This window comes from Rhinolophus sinicus, chromosome 15, assembly GCF_057876585.1.
Source record: "Rhinolophus sinicus isolate RSI-liver-muscle chromosome 15, RSI-T2T, whole genome shotgun sequence".
In the NCBI taxonomy this organism is placed as follows: Eukaryota; Metazoa; Chordata; class Mammalia; order Chiroptera; family Rhinolophidae; genus Rhinolophus; species Rhinolophus sinicus.
The window spans coordinates 32,868,436-32,887,165 of NC_142515.1; the positions used below are offsets into that span (position 1 = coordinate 32,868,436).

The 18,730-nt window shown below is 32.6% G+C and overlaps 1 protein-coding gene across 2 annotated transcripts in view; it reads right to left on the reverse strand.

Annotated features, from left to right (window-relative positions):
• Positions 1–18,730, reverse strand: part of PTEN (phosphatase and tensin homolog) — an 84,415-nt gene that overhangs the window by 64,025 nt on the left and 1,660 nt on the right. The window lies entirely within an intron of this gene.

Here is an 18,730-nt window from a genome sequence, read left to right on the forward strand (position 1 = left end):
ACCGCAAAGCTTTATGGAGAAGGCGGCAGGACTGACAGCAGATTAGGTCTAAAGGATGCCGTGGCAGGGAGTTCAATTTAATCAGACAAATGAGTCAAACAAGGCCAGGATCAGCATGCGAGTCTCGTGCAGAGCAACAATCCACTGCCCTGCATGCAATCTCTTGCAGAGTCACAATTCTATCCTTTTAAATAGAATCTAGGAATTCAGTCTTTTGGAAGTTTCATTTTCCTTAGCGCCTCACCTTCACTCTTCATAGTTTAAGATTTTACCCAAGACTGGCATCCATCATAAATTAGAACATGTGCCAGACAGTATGCCAAATATATTCTCACTTAATCCTAACAAACCTACGAAGTAATATTACCATTTCACAGACGATAAAAATTGAGAGTCAAAAAGATTAGGTAATTGGCCCAAGGTCCCAAAGCCAATAAGTAATAAGTTATAATTCAAACCCATTATGTACATAACTTCAAAGCTCAAGCTTTCTGTAACACTCTGTCTCACAAAAGATTATGGTTTATATTTCAAAGTCATTAACAAAAATATAAAATTTTCATGAAAGCAGGTCCAAATGAAAGTATTTTACTAATCAAACACTGAAACTGAAAAATCTAAAAGACAATACAAAAATCTACCAACGTTTCTAAAATCGATGTCAGCAACTAATGAGTGCTGAGTTTTGAGGCAAATATTTATGCCAAGTATTATATCAACAAACAAAATCTTTGTTTTGCTTCTCCTTACATTAAAATTTTTATGGCATGTTTTTACACAATTTAAACCAAGTCAGACCGCCATACACACACACACACACACACACACACACACACACACACGATTTATAATACAGAATAGCCTTAACCTGAATTTACTGAATATACATTCAAATAAGTAGTGTTTAATATGAAATTTTTATCTAGTGACTTATAAGTACTAAGCGTCATTATACTAACTAGATCACTGAAGGAAGCCAAGTATTTCTGCCATCTAGTGAGTGATCTGTGATCTACTTGCAGTCAGTGTGGCACCGTGGTTAAGAACACACACATATGCTCTAGAGCCAAGCTGCCTGCCTGGACTTGAATCTCAGCTTCATTTAATGTGTAATCCTGGGCAAGTTACATACTCTCTGTGCCCCAGTTTCCTATGTAAAATGGGGCTAATAAAAGTGCCTATCATATAGGGTTGTTATGAGGAATAAATGAGTTAATTTATAAACAATGCCTAGAACAGTGATAGTTGTCTATTAATTGAACAATGGTACAGGCCTAGACAATAAGAGCCCACCATAACTATTTGGCTTTTTTTCCATGACACTGACTTGTTAAATAACACTCTTCCTAAAGAGCATCGAAGCCTAACAGAAACTTTAATTCTTTCAAATCTTTACTATATCAGTTTGTCTTTCAAGTACTGATTTTAAGAATATACATAAAATATTACTACAAACAAAAAAAAGCTTTCTTCCCCCCATAATATCAGCAGCTACTTACTACACATTCAGTAAGAGAGGTAAAAAGAATGCATAGATGGTGTTTTCTATCTTGCCTAGGTTGGATGGCCACCATAGCTATATGAGATCTGAGACACAACAGACAGTCTTCCCGGGCCTCGCCCCCACCACCTGTGCAAACATGTTCCATGTGTTTTGTTTTAATTGCGGTATACCTTACATACAATAAAATACACAGATCTTAAGTGATTAGTTGATGAGTTTTGAAAATTAGATATATATCATTTGGACAGTCTTGATTCAAGTGCTACACAGTCCCTTCTCATATAACAGAATACCGTACCAAAGAAAAAAATTAATAAATGATAATTAAGTTCTAAAGTCTGTCCAAAGTCAATTTAACCTATAATATAACTGACCTATTATAAAATAATGTAGCTACTTTATGAGCTAGATACATTTTTATTGTCTGTTGTAAGCATCCAATCATAAAACACTAAAAATATGCTCCAAGTTACAGCCAATTAACAAAACACCTTTTAGAAAACAACTTAAGTTGAGATCTGATGAGTTTATCTCAAAATTTTACTTGCGCCTAAATTAATGGGGTTTACTACTATAAATTTACCTAGAATTTTCAAATAGAATAACCAAAAATAGTTCCCTAACCTTATTTTACAGGAATGTATTCCTGACATACACTGAATAATATTTCAAGTATGATGATTACTGAAAGTATTTTGTAGTACTCTATATAATATATAGATATGCTTATCCCTCAACAGTTTATAAACTCAAATGGAGTGCCAATATAGAAACCAATAACCACTGTTTTTTCCTGCCATAATTATTTTAAGGAAAATTATTTCCATAAATCACATATAACTATTCTTAAAATTCTGGTTAACTGAAAGTTACAGTAACAAGATAACAAGATGAAGCTGTAACATACACCAAACATGACTAGCAAAATACAAAGAGACAAATTGAGAGAAGTAGAGTTCAAAAAGCATCAAATGCAAATCTGAAGGTGCCTGGTTCACAAGAGGAACACTGAGCTAAATCCAGCAGCTGGAATGAAGGGATAAAGTCAGACTAACGAGAGAAGACAACAAGAGTTGAAGCAAATTAGCAAATACCAATACTTCACTATTTAATTTTATTTTCCAGGAATTTCTGGAGCTTTTTCTGTTTTCTGTCAGTGCTTTAAACCAACAGACATTTAAGGCTGAGGTGAGAGGAAACAAAATTCAGTCATTGATTCATAAGCTGCATCAGGTTTACAATTCCTCTCAACAAACTTGAACAAGTTTAAATATAACACTTTCCAAGTATGTCCCAGTTACATCCATATTATCATCTCTTCTAATCAAATTATGCTTTAGTAACTACCCACTCTCATAGACTTCTATGGCTTTCCATTTAATGATTTTATACTTCTTAATAGATTTTATTTTCCCTATTAAGTGTACTAAATATTTGGATCTGGTTTCTAAATTAAAGATTCATATTGGGAGAAAAGCATAAATAGCAGTTCCTTGAATTTTCCAGTTGATAAAGTGCTGATTGTTCATTATTTAGGAACAATGTGTCCTAATATCTAAGGCATATAATCATTCCTGTACATACCAATTAATGTATCCTAAAACTTTATTTTCTAAAGTGAAAGTACACATAGGCACAGAAGTTTGAACTACAGAAATCTTAAGAGGAAGAATGCTCCAAAAAAATGGGGATTTTTAAGAAAAAGAAGGAATGGCCAGATACAACACAGAACATTTAAATATTTACTCGGTGCCAGGCCCTATATGGAGGACTTAATGCACAGTCTTTAACAGAGAAGACGAGAATTTCATTTTCAGCTTTATAAAAGCGTATGACTTCAGATAAGCTACTCAGTATCTCTGGGCATTAAATATTCCTGTTTTGTTTTTCTATAAAATAATGATAATAACACTTGCTGCAACTTCTTCACTGGCTGTTTCAGGGATCAAATGAGATACCTGGAAATATCTCTAAATCTATAAAATTGAAAGGGCTCTATAACTGTAAACAAGGGGTTGTTATTATTTGAGGTTGCAAGAATTAGAAATGTCCTGTTGTTTAATTTTAGTTTAAATGTCTCATTACAAGCCAACTCAGTATGATTTTATAAAGAAAGAACTCCAATATATTAACTTACATTCACTTTAGCATAAATTTTAGTTTCCTTTTAACACTTTTTAATTATCTGCAAGCAGTGCCAAACCAGAAAGGAAAAGTGACTACCAAATAATTTACGAACTCTACTGAAGTTTTCTACTTCTCCAAACAATTCGAACCTCACAACTTTCATGTTTTTGTATTATACAAACCCATCTTGACTGAAAAGTTTACACATACTTTTGTTTTGAAATAGAAGTTTAGATCTTACTTTCTAAATGAAAACATCACTCTTCAAAGGTAACATCAAGAATTTCTAGTAATTCTTCCACTTAGTAGCAATACCATAAATTGGTTCATTTGGCGAGAAATCTACAACTTGTAACAAAGAGCTAAGAAATATAAGAAATAGTTGAACTTTTTATTCCAGCAATCCCCCTCTAACAATATACTTTGAAAACAAAAAAAGTAAACTACACAAAGATACAATAGTAGTTTATAAAATCAAAAAATGAAAATAACCCTAACACAGTACCCTAAGCAAAGCATGGTAGCTAGCCTGATGAAATATTACCCCCATAGCTTTAAAAATGACAAGTACCCACTGAGAGATAAAAATTTGTGAAAAAAGAACACAGAACAGTATGAAAACACTAATTACAAGTATGTAATTTTGTGCACATGGACATTAACAAACGGGAAGCTAATTTCAAATGACAAACATTTGAAATAGAATTAACTTTTTTCCTATTAAATTGTTTAAATTTAAGAATCATTTTGAAACCCTTTCAAGCCAGATATAGTAAGATTAGATTGTTAAAAAAAAATTTTTTTTAAAGGAACAAGGCACTCTAAACTTGAATTATTTAAATTTAAGCAAATTACAACCACAGAAAAATATCTTACCAAGTCACTGAAAAGGCTAGTAATACTCTACAATCTAAAGTACAATTTTTTAGTGTATTAGCTGAAGTATTATTCCCTTCAACAAATTCAATCAATATTTCTTCAAAGTAGTTGTTAATTCTGAAATAATGTATCTACTACTGTTCAAGTGTGCATCTGTGCAACCAAAAATTTTGGTTGCCCAACTAACTGATTTCAACGAGTATACCAAACAATTACCTTCTTCCTAGGTCTCTGGATGAATACGATAAGACTGATTTCCTGTTTCAGAACACTGCTGCTGTTAAAATACACATACACATTCTCTCTCTCTCTCTCTCTCTCTCTCTCTCTCTCTCTCTCTCTCTCTCGTTTTGCTCCCACTAAAAAAAAACCAAAAAAACCTAAGCTTGACTACCAATAACAATCAAAATATGGCTATAATTTACCTAACAACTTTCAAAAAGATTACCAGTTCAACATTAGACATATTTGTCAACATTATATACTTAACTGCGCCAAATGCTAACTGTAATTTTCTACAGCAAAATCATAATAAAGCACAGGAAAGATTGTAAGTTAAAATTATATTGATCCAGCATTACTATAAAGCACACAAGATTGTATCTTTATCCTGTAATCTTTACATTCAATGTTAGATTTATAGGTTACTTCTGTACTATCATTCAATTACAAAAACTGTGCTTTTATCACTTATTTTACAAGTGACTACCTAAAACACTAGGTTTTAACTAGTCTAATAGCTATGCAAAATGAAAAAAGGCATTAACTTTTACAGAAAAAAAGACATTCAAACAGTTAAGGTACAGAAGATGCCAAAGGGATGTGTCAGTAATTTGAGAACAAAAGCCTATTCATAATATTTAGTGCCAATTCACTCAATATTAGCAAACTGCATTCTAAAAAAAATGATTCCAAGATTTGCAATTGTATTGATCTTTTAGATGCAACCATGAACTAATTTCCTAATATTAAAAAACTATTACACACACAGGGTACTAAGAAAACAAAGTTCTAATACAACTGTGTCTCTGGCAAGTGGGTTCTCTTTTCCTGATTAAACCAAAACTACAAAAAATTTAACTTCTAACAATTAAATTTATATTTCCAAGAAAGCCATTAATTTGAACCATTTTAAAAAGAGAAAAGCTCCAAACATGTGTGCTACACTTACACTGCTTCATTTTGTATTTGGCTTTAACGTAATAAAACCAAGACTCTTTATTTTATATCTTAAACCAGGAAATCATTTGCCTAAGTGTAGTATTTTAATCTGGATAAGAACAATAAGAACTAGAAATACATGTGGATTTTAAAATATGAAGGTACACATAATGGCATTAATTACTTTACTGGTAAAATCATACTACTGATTTTATAATTGCCTTATCCTCATATTGCAAAATGACTCATATTCCCACTGAAGATATTTTAATCATTAGATCAACTTTATAATCACTTGAATAAGTGATTTATGAAGCAATCTGAAATTATATATACTAAAATACCAGTTAAAACTCGTATTTTAAAATTTAATAAGTAATTGTAAAATATTCTAACAGATGAAAACCTACATTACTTGGTTTGAACAGATTACACTTAATTTTAGTCAGCTACCTATAAACGTTTGTTTCTGGAGATACCATTTTAGTATAAATACAATTATTTCAACTGGGGGAAAAAAGCACAATTACTAAGCACGATTAGTTGTGGAATCTTCATATTCAAAGGAGAACATACTAAAATTCTTTGAAAATAATTAAGATGAAATGTAAAAGAAAAAAATTAATTAAGGAGTCAACTTTTTCAACCAGTAAACAAACTTAAAAAACAAAATTTAATATATAGAAAGACAAAAATACCAACAGTTAGATGGGAGGGAAAGAAATGAAAACAAGGAAAAGGAACTCTTAACACTTCACACCCTTTAAGTACTATAAAGCAAACAAAACAGGTAAAGACTTTTAAACTTTTAGTATTTGTATAAAAATCTCACCTACATATGTGCTTCACTTAATATAAGCAATATAATTTATGTACATATTATCCGTCTATCCAAAAAGGTCTAAAAGGCATCATTCTTTTCAGGGCCTACAGTTCAGGCCTGAACAAATTCTATAAACTGATGCTAGTAAAACAATCTACTCTCATCAGACATTAATTTGAAATTGGCAAGATGTTTCTCATACAAAAAGTAGAGGCCCCAGACACAAAGTTGCATTTGAAAACATAAATTCAAAATCACCTCTAGGCCGGCCTGTGGCTCAGGTGGTTAGAGCTCTATGCTCCTAACTCCGAAGGCTGCCAGTTCAATTCCCACATGGGCCAGTGGGTTCTCAACCACAAGGTTGCCGGTTCAACTCCTGGGGTTCAACTCCTGGAGTCCCGCAAGGGATGGTGGGCTCTGCCCCCTGCAACTAAGACTGAACACGGCACCGTGAGCTGAGCTGCCGCAGAGCTCCCAGTTGGCTCAGTTGGTTGGAATGCATCCTCTCAAACACAAAGTTGCCGGTTCAACTCCTGTAAGGGATGGTGGGCTGTGCCCCGTGCAACTAGAAAACCGCAACTGGACCTGGAGCTGAGCTGCGCCCTCCACAACTAAGACTGAAAGGACAACAACTTGAAGCTGAACGGCACCCTCCACAACTAAGATTGAAAGGACAACAACTTGACTTGGAAGAAAGGCCTGGAAGTACACACTGTTGCCCAATAAAGTCCTGTTCCCCTTCCCCAATAAAATCTTAAAAAAAAGAAAAAAACACATCTAAACTGACATATTGTATCTGATTGTATTAATCATTTGGCATGAAAACAAACTTCTCAATAAAAAATGTCAATGTAATAAATAAAACAAAGTAGATTAAAATTTATCAGATCCTATTAAGCCAAATATATGATTTTAAAGACTCATGCAACTTGGCAAGACCAAGTGCTTGGGGGTAAAAAGAAATTAAGTTACAGAAACACCCTTTCTAGCGGCTGAAACTACAACAGCAAGATTTTAAATGGGGCAATTCATTTACTAACACACACACAAGAAATGAGTTATAAAAGAAGAAAAAAGAAAACCTGAAAAATATTTAAAGCAAATTTTTAAGGAATACTTACTAAATCAGTTACCTGATTTTTACAATAATGAATTCTGAAATATCAACTGTTAAGAAAACCAGTTTAAAAATATCAAAATCTTATATAACTTAATATCTCAAGTTAAAACATGTTTCCACTTAAATATCTAAACAATCTTGTAAATGACTAAAAGCCAGACTTTCATTACATAATCTTTCCTTCTCAACCAGTATCTTTGCATTTTGGTAAAAAATATAAACACTGGCAGAGCCGTTAAGTTTTATTTTTGTACAAGCTTAAAATTTTGATTAGTCTTTAAAAATCGTAATAGATAATTCCAAAAACAGAAGTGCCAGAATCACTTATATCACTAGATTATCTTAACTTTTTCCTATATTTAAGTAACAGATGGCAAGCCTTAGTTCTTGGACACTACACAATAATCACAATCTGTGTGACCTTTTCAGTATTAAAAAGAATCCAAAATAGCCTTAATAATTAGCACCTTAGCGCATTTAACAGTATTAGATATAATCTTAATCACATTGGACAGAATCTAGGTATGCAAAGTTGTATCATACTTTCAATGTACTAAATTATTTATTTTATATTGATTTCCTACAACTAGCCCATGAAAACTATTCAGATGTTAGGTTGTTTTGCTAGTTTTCAAAAAACATACATGTATACACTCCTACACAAAATATTTTTGCCTCGACGATGTTTTCATTAGCACCCAAGAAGGCATATACACCACACCTAGATCAAAATTTTCTTAAGAATTAAAACAACTTTACCTCATCTGGAAAAATGTTACTCTAACAATTTTATTTGAAAAAGAGAAGAATTTTTTTCTTCCGCAATAGTTTTTATTCTAACTACAATAATTAATAAATTTCACTGAGAAAGAACTGTCAGTGAATAAGGTTAAAATTATTTCCCTTTTTTATAATATCTGACATTTAAAAAAAGCATCTGACATAAAGTAGCATGAAACTTTGACCACAAAAATTAGTATTAATCATAAATGCAAATACAGAGCAAACCTTCATCAAGTAATATCACTAATTACCGAGGCTACTATACAAATATAAACTATATCATTCAAAATATGCTCCAGATAACAGTAACATCAAAAGCTATATACCCTTTCTCATTAAACACAGGAAAGCAACAGGTTATAACTACTTTAGTATAAAATGATGTGGCAATTTATTCAAATTACTTCTATATCCACTTTAATTTCAACACAATATTCCTACAATAGCAAAAAGAAATTTGACAGATCAAAAGTGTTTAAATTTTATTTCATTTCATTTAAGTAAAATATGCTTAAAACTTTAAATATCTAATAGCTTCCTATAAGTAAGAAAAAAAACTTCAAAACTAAAACACTTAGCTATTTTTTTGTGTAACTGATTACAATTTTATGACTCAAAATCATGAAAACATTTCGTAATATTTAGGCCATCTTAAATACACTGCAAAGAAAAATCAGACAATAGCAGAAAAAAATATTAGCCAAATATTGGAAACAAGTTTAATGCATAACTTCAGGGGAAAAAACATTGTTGATGATTTCATCATTTAAAAGTCATTATTTTAGGGCCGGCCCGGTGGCTCAGGCGGTTAGAGCTCCATGCTCCTAACTCCGAAGGCTGCCGGTTCGATTCTCACATGGGCCAGTGGGCTCTCAACCTCAAGGTTGCCGGTTCAACTCCTGGAGTCCCACAAGGGATGGTGGCCCCCTGCACTTAGTTGCCCCCTGCAACTAAGACTGAACATGGCACCTTGAGCTGAGCTGCCACTGAGCTCCTGGATGGCTCAGTTGGTTGGAATGCATCCTCTCAACCACAAGGTTGCCGGTTCAACAACCTCAAGGGATGGTGGGCTGTGCCCACTGCAACTAGCAACTAGCAACGGCATCTGGACCTGGAGCTGAGCTGCGCCCTTCACAACTAAGGCTGAAAGGACAACAACTTGAAGCTGAACGGCACCCTCCACAACTAAGATTGAAAGGACAACAACTTGACTTGGGAAAAAGGACTGGAAGTACACACTGTTCCCCCAATAAAGTCCTGTTCCCTTTCCCCAATAAAATTAAAAAAAAAGAAAAAATCATTATTTTAGACAATTATGAAGCTGTGCTTTGGAAATTCTTCAAACACAAATCCCCCGCCCCCTTTAAGTTCAGAATAATAAATTACATGTTAAAACATACGCCTAGGAACAAAACTAGAAGCTAATATGGAAACATGAAGTTTCAGAGAAGTAGAACAATGGGTACTTTTTAAAATTTTCTTTAATTAATCATGTTTTTATTTTAAAAATTTCTTAAGTATAATAAGCAAGTGGAGTTTTTTATTCATAATAAAATAAACACCATAAGCCTTATTCAATTAAAGTACAGCAATAGATGTTATCTCTTTTTCTTAACAAATCTGAAGGTATCATGTGATTAGCAATCTCGGTTTTAAAATAGGTTATCAGTACCTCTGACTATCTCTTGTAATTTCAGAAAGAATCGTAACACAGTCAAAACTTAAATTTCATTAAGGATTTTAAAAATAGGCCTTGGCATTTTATTCTGCTTGTGCAAAGTGACAGGCAAAGTAAATCGTAAAATGAAGCAAACTGAAAAAAACATAACAAACAATCTATTCCTAGAACACTTTCGTAATTATGTTTGCCCTAAAAAAACAAAACAAAGCAAAAAAAAAAAAAAAAAAATCTGAATCCACTAAACTACTCCCTTGGCATCTTCTCATATCTGAACTAATCTGAGACTCCATCACAAACCTTTCTAAAAACTTCACATTAATGCAAGTTTTTAATTTAAATAAGTAAAGCACTTTAATTCAACAGGCTGACATAGCAATTTTAGGGTCTAGAAAAGAATGTAACACATGCATCATGCCTTAGTCAACCCTACTTTCTTTATTGGGAAAGATATGAGAAGTTTTTATAACTTGTCGAAATTTGCCATTTTCCATCAACACATTTAATTCCATCAAATCTGACTATAACAAAAGCAGCTTTAGAATAAAAAAGTAAAAGGTTAAGGAATGCATTAAACAACAAAAAACAAGTATACTGGGAGCAAAGTATCTCCCCTCTACATAATTAAAGGAAACAAGCTAAGGGTTATTTTAAAAACTACTGGCAATATAAAAAGTTAAAAAAAAAAAAAAATACATGCTTTCTTTTCATAAAGCATACCCATCCTGTTAGAGCAGTTCTATGCAACATCCTTCTCAATAACTCATGCAGTGCATTACACTTACACGTTTGTTGAAAGCATCCTCAGACTTTTCTAGCAGAATTTGAAAGCAACAATTTCACAATCAGCCTAATAACACATGAGACTTCTTCAAATAAACCTTTTTTGTTACCAGGGATATCCTTTGTGGACAAAGTATTTATTATAAAGAATACTGGCCTAGCAACAGTCAGAAAACCTAGATATTAAAAGCCTAGCTCCATCATTTATTGGCAATTTGATCTTAAATACCACAACCTAAGGGCAAAGGTACTGACTTTTATTGCGTATTATACTTATTATCTACCAGATACTTTATACCTCTAAACCAGGGTTTCTCAACCACAGCAGTAATGGCAATTTGGGACAGATATTTCTTTATTGTGGGAGGGGCTGGCCTGTGCATTGTAAGATGTTGAGCAGCAGCCCTGGCTTCTACCCACTAGATGCCAATAGCATCCCTACCCGCTTGATTCCCCAGCTACGACGATCAAAAATGTCAAGACATTGTCAAATGCCCAGGCAAGGTGGGAGGGGATCACCTCCAGTTGGCAACAAATCCAAAAACATCTAAACTATTCTTCTAACAAACCAGAAAAAACCACCTACAAGCTAAGGATTTTTACTATGTTAGAGATGTGAAAACTAGGGTTCAGAAAGGTTAAGTGGTACATCTTTTATTACATAACTGATAAAGTGACTGAGCAAGAATTTAAGCTCGACTTTAGGCCTAGCTGATTCCCAAATCTAGTTTTCTTCCATTCCACTATATTGCCTTTCTAAACTCAATGCCTTGTCTACAAAATCAGGGTAACATTTGCCATGCTGAACTATTTAGGGTTTACAGATCAAATCAGAAAATATATGTATAAATTCTACTAACCTAAAAGAGCTAACACATTGAGGATTTGCTTGATGGGAGACACTGTACTACAACGGTTCACCAAGTGGGATCACCGACCATCAGCATCACCTGGGAACTTGTTAGAAACACAAATTCTCAGGTCCCAATCCAGACCTAATGATCAGAAACTCTGTAGGTGGGGCACGTAATCTATGGTCTAACAAGCCCTGCAGGTTATTCTGTAACCCCTAAAGGTTGAGAACCACTGATGTAACATAATCTGAGAAATACTGCACCAGGTGCCCCAAAACCCTGCATCCTTCTTTGGACTCAATCTTCTACCAGCTTTCAACAAGCAACTGACTCTATTGGACCTATGATCCCTATACCACCAAAAAAAAAAAGAAAAAAAAGTAATGCTTGCCCTAACTCTTAGGTTGTATCTTTTCTTCTTTGCCAAATCAAATAAGCTAATGATTAAGAAAAGGCTTTGATAATAAATATTTATATATATTTATATATATATATATATATATATATATATATTAAATACAAGACACTGTTAGATACACGCTAGCTAATTCTATTACATTTAAAAAGAAAAAAAATCCTTCTGACCCAAGTCATTTTTTCATATTTCATAAAATAAAAATGTTAAATAAATTTTACAACATGGCTAAATTAAGTCTGGAAAAGCACTGTTTTCACTTATGAAGGAAAAACAAAACAGAAAAGCCAAGGCATCATCCCATTTTACCTCTGAAAAACTGAAAGTAATTCATAAATACAAATTTTAAAAATAAATACCTAAAATCACCCTTAGTAACATCCCCCAAACTTCATTTTAAAAGTAAAAAAAAAGTTTTCAATTCTATTTATTTGATCTCCAATCAGTTCAGAATAACCAGTCTCACTAATTCATGAGGAAATGAATTTTAAATGAAAAAAGTTGCATACATTTTAAAGCAGTTGTTTGCAACTTTGATCATGTATGCTATATTTATAAATCACTTTAAGAATACATCTGATTTGAAGAATACCTAATTCAAATCACAATGCCTTAAATAATCACATCTTCTTTAAAAGATCAGAAATATTAAACATATAAAAATAGCAGAGTGCAATCCTTGCAACTATTACTAAAGAGAACCGTATCATATTTTAGCCTGAAAATCTACAAAAATCAAAGGAACCAAAATTGAAAATTATTCTGAAGGGCTTTAACAATAATAAATGAACTCTTTGGGTAGTGATATAAAGCAAAACATAAGTACCTGTAGCATTTAGAGAGAGGGAGAGGGAGGGAAGGAGGAGGGAGCGGGGGAGGGAGAAGGAGAGGGGGAGGGAGGAGAGGGGGAGGGAGAGGGACAGGGGGAGGGAGGGGGGAGAGAGAGAGACAGAGAGAGAGAGAGAGAGAGAGTTTCAGACAACTCAATTTGCCCAGAAGATGTCAAAATGCACAGTTCAATTCTACAACCTAGACATGGATCAAAATATAGCCAGTTTTTACATCATAACAAAATATTCAAAAATCACATAATCAGATGTCACATATGTAATTAGACAGGGCACCGTTCATTCCACAATGCTAAACAAATAAAAAAACCTCACTGGAAATCAAGTGCTTCACTATTGAGGGTACTATGACACAGCTGGGAAACCAGCACAGGCAAAGGAAAAAAAAAAAAAGAGACTGACCCCTATACACTCGTAATAGTCTTTACTAAGCAGGTCTCCATCCTTCTCCATACCTTGTAAGAATAAATGAAGAAGAAAAATCCTTTAGCTCCTTCTTCCCATTTCTAGGGCTTAAAATTGTATTGAGAATCTTGATTAAATGTGAAAATGAGACACAATAATACAACAGTTTAACACTAAAATTAAATTCCTATATTAATGCACTACCAGATTACATTAAGTGTAAATTGTATTGTAATAAATGTAACTGACATTTAAAGTTGCATGACTCCTCCAAAATCTGAACTTGGAAAGAAATGCTAAGAAATATACCTTTTGATAAAAAGTTTACATAACTCTTATATCATACATTAAACGTTTTCTTTCATTTGAGGCAGAGATTACTCTTCGTGACTAAAAATACATATTTAAGTTGACCTATCTTCAACACTAAGAAACATTTAATATTGTAACAAATTTTTATTCTAAAACTTCAATTTTAGTATGCCATAATAGGAAGTTTTCACCTTCCCTTAGTATTTTAAAGCAAATACTTTTTGATTAACATGATTAACTTCTTTGGTCAACAGTATGAGTAAGCAGAGCTTTACATTCTATTAGTGATTAAACAGCAAAATCACAGACTTTTTATACTCAGAGCTTCTAAAGGAATACCCCTAGTTTAAAAAATACTCAGAGCTTGAACCAATTAAAATTCTAACATACCAAAAATTGAGGAAACTCAGTCATAATCACTACTCTTCCTACAAATGAAAATACAAATAACTTCTCATACATGGGTACTCTGAAATCATAATTTTTAAGAGAAGCAGTTACCATTTAAATAGCATTTACAAAGTGACAGGTACTATGCTAACTGAATTACTTGTATTATGTCATTTATTTTTCAAGAAAAACTTTATTTGGGTAGCTACTATTATCTCCATTTTACAGATAAAAATAAATTAAGAGGGTTAATTAACCTCTTCAAAGTCATCCAACTACTAAGGGGCAGAGCCAGAATTCCAACACAGGCAGTCTGGCTCCAGAGCTTACCCTGCCATCCTAAAATCTAAAATGAAACAGTGTATACACAATGTGTAGATAAAACAAATACCCAATATTTTAATGTAATTTAAAACAGAATTAACCTTATTTGAAAATTCTAATATCCACCAACGTATCCTCTTCGTTAGAGAGAAAAAAAAATGTTCCTTTTTAAGAAATATTATGGTAGTTAGCTTTGTATTTATTTACACACATTATTTATAACCACTGTGTTTGAATGTTCTGTGTATTCAGTCTTCTTTTCCACACTATGTACAGACAGGTTAAGAATATCCTTTTGCCGGCAGGTGCGGCCACAGTATTCACCTGCTGATATTCTCAACACTATCAACAAGTGTATACCTAACAACCTGAAGATGTCCACTCAGCTCTTTAATGCCAACTGTTGTAAATGAAGACAACCTGCCTTAACTACACTTGAACTAAAGTAAAATTTCCCATCCAAAATTAATTCATACCTAAATTATGTTTATTCTTCTTAGATTCATATTTTTCCAACAGCCTTTTTATTTCCAGAGCAAATTATTTTAAAAGACCCAAATTGCTAATACCTTTTCTGTAACCAATGAAAAATAAATTTGAAAAATTAGGGGATAGGTGAATACAGTCAAATCCAATATACTAATTTCACTTTTCCTGACAAATGAAGAGTATTTTATGTTAGTAAGTGCATACATTCAACACTTACAAGGACTCATTATTCACAGACCAAAACATTCTGACCACCTAGCAAAGAATGTATGTAGCAGTAATGTGGCCTATGTAAAAGAATTAAGGATACCAGGTTGCTCAACAAATCCTTACTAACTTAAGGTTATTCAGTCTAACCTCAACATTACTGATGCCTCTGATAGCAACTGCACTAATTTCAAAGATACCAGATAAAAAGCAATTGTGAAACAGAAGTGAATATTTACTGAAATCATTACTGACCCCAATCTCACAAGATGATACAAATGTCTTAAGTCACTATCCTTAGAACAAATCCTAACACCTTTTCTTATTGAATTCAGGCCACAAAAGAATTCTCCAATACTGACTTTGCTTAAAATCAAATTTATCTAACAGAAAAACAGAGAGAGAGAAGAAAAGATAAGAATGAAGGTTGTACGAAATAGAAATAAAAATTCAGAACTAATGGTCTCTATAGGAAAAAATATACCAAATAAATTTCTTATACATATCTTCTGGAAGCTAAATCCTTATAGTACAGCCAAGGCCTAACATTTTAAGTAATTGAAAACCTGTCATATGCATGCACACTTCTAAATTTCTCTTTACAAACTCCAACTTCACGTACGACATTAATATGAAAACATTTCCTATACTTTTGTTTTACTAAAAAAGCCGAGGTAAAAATTTTAAAATAGAATGTTTACTGAGTGTGAATTAATGTTGAAACTTTATGAATTGATTTTCCCATAACAAATACTCCTGCATCACAAGTCACTGAAGTGATTACTTAAGTGTCTTGAAAATTATTAAAAAGTATTAAGCTATCACCAAATAAACAAATACCAAATTTCAAAATGAGAACACTTGAAAATAAGAACTGAAGATTTCACTTCCAAAAAAGTAAGGAATTTTGTATCATTAAGAGATTTGTATATTGTAGGTGGTTATTGAAAAAAGCAGATACACTGTTCCACATAAAAATTAAAATAACTCACCAGCTACCTTTCTCCTATTGTTAAAATTCTAAAAATAATACACACAAATGCAACTTTCTCTACTTTCTTTCTAAAACTAAATTTACAATTAAGATAGTTATATCTCACATATTTTATGTCGTTTTTTCATTTAGTATTTTAGTATATTATAAGCAATGTAAATCTGCACTGATGATTGTACTACTATGCAAACATTTACAAAGGACAGCAATAAAATCCCTTTTTCCTTATAGTAAGAGTCATATAAACTATAAATTACTCTCCTTTCAGATGGGTTTAGTCTAGAGTAAGCTTTATAAAAATGAAGTTTGTAAATTATCATATAGCATTTAGGTGGGCCAGTCATGTTGTTCAGGGAAGAAATACAACTTAGCAGATACGTAACAGTGTAAAATAAAAATTGCAAATAGAATTAAAAAAAAAACCACTTGAAAATACAGTTATTTCAGTAATCACTAATCTTAAAAGATAATACAGTTAATTTCAGTAGTCACTGTACTCTTTACAAGTTAAAAATATTCCCTATGAAGGTTAATATTTGAAGACATAAACTTATCAAATGATAAAAATACAACAGAAGCCTAAAGTTTCCATGACACTAAATAGTGTCTAAAGACACTAAATATTTTATAGCCTCATGTTCAGCACTACTTTCCAGACTAACATTAAGAATAAAACCCTAGCAACAAATTATTTTTAGAATAATTCAATTTTGCAAAAATCTTTTACAACGGAATTATAGTCTTCAATTTTCCTTTGAGAAATCACAGATGAAAATACTCCAGTCACTACTTTCATAAAGGAAATTAACTTTTCAACAGGCTAACTATTGAAATAGATCCTACAACCTGCCAGAGAGTCTTCAATGGACATTTTAATCCCCACCCCCACCCCCCACAATAAACACAAAACACTAGGGGAAACCAAGCAAACCAAAGTGCTTTGGTGTATCAAAATTATTGGAAGTGTGAAAAAGCAAGTCCTTCACTGACTTTTTCCTAAGTGATTTTTTTTTCTTATCAACATTTGGCTCAATAAAACCACAACTCTAGGAATTAAGTGTTATTACTCATCTGATGCAATATTTGATACTGCTTTCTACGCATACCATAACGAAAAATACAGTTTTAGAGAAAGTTTTAAGTCACATAAATTTCACACATAGAGGTACACATACTCTGAAATGAAGGGAGAAATGGCCAACCACTTACTTCACTACTCACATATGAGAAGAACCTGACAGAATAATTTTAGTCTTATAACCCGGATAATTTTAAATCAAATGGATAAAGTAAAAATAGCATGCATATACTTTGATTACTAAAACAATCTGTCTACCAAACAGCATTCTAGAAATTTTTTTGAATTGGGGCTTTTAAAAAAAAGTTAAATAAGCATTTAATTAATTTGTCCTTATACATCTAGATGACTGTCAATTCACACCAGTAGTACACTATTTTTGCAATGTTACAAATCAGAAGAGTTTTTACCTAATATCTTCTAGGCAAGCGGGTCAAGTTCAGCCTTAGCAAAGTTTTCAATTAATGCAATCTCCCCAAAAATTTCCAATTCTTTTTTCAGTATTATTTTTAACTTAGAAAACTGTTACATTTTGTACGTTGTAAAGCTATTTCTTCAGTAACTTTTATCATCATTTTAAAACAAAAACTCAGGTAACAGTAGCTGTGCACATTTATTTATGTGCACCTACATAATCCAAAGGAATAAAACCTCTTCAGATATAAAGTTTTCTTAAAACAAACAAACAAAGAAACCTCCCCCATAATTTTTAGGACATATACACGTATCACCTTTAAGCAAAATGTTTACTGATATTTGCTAAGAAATAATTTTTACTAAGAATATTAATACTTCTGCAATTACATAATTTCAACTAAATATTGTCCATTGCTACAATTCACACCACCAAATTTGAGGCCTTAATAAAGTGCTCCAGTCACCTCAGATCAATAACTTAATTCTGTTTTTCATGCCTTATACACTGACCTACCAATAATTCAATTCCTGTGATACTTCCAATTCTACAAAAAGGAGAGCTCTCCATCCTTGATTAAAACCAGTTTATTATATCTGAAACTACAAGGACTAACGCCTTTCAATAACCACTACCTTTTGAAGTACAAAGGCCTAACTTTTAGACAACCAAAACTGTACAGTTAAAATTTCTGGGGTTTCTATCTTATTCAACAAGCTGACTCAGTAAATTTAACACTATGGAAAAAAAGCTAACACACCTACAATCTGAAGCTGGAGTAATCCACTCTTGCCAGCATTTCTGGTTATTAGCAGGTAAATCATAGTTGACATTCTACACAACTCGGAGTAGACTTAAGGGAAACCCAAAGGTGTCAGAGGACCTGAAGTCTACAAAAGGTGAGTAGCAGTTCTGGCATCACAATACTTAAATTTCAAGTGAGAACTGAAATTTAATCTCTGCAATCACCATTTGTTACAGTCTCTTGAACCTACACAACATTATCATTGGGATCAAAAACCACTCAATCTCCATTCTATTACGTGTGACGAGCACTGAATATAAAATACTACTTGAACTGCAAATTTCATACCTTATGCTACATCACCCCATCAAGAAAGAAAAAGGCAAATTTAACAAA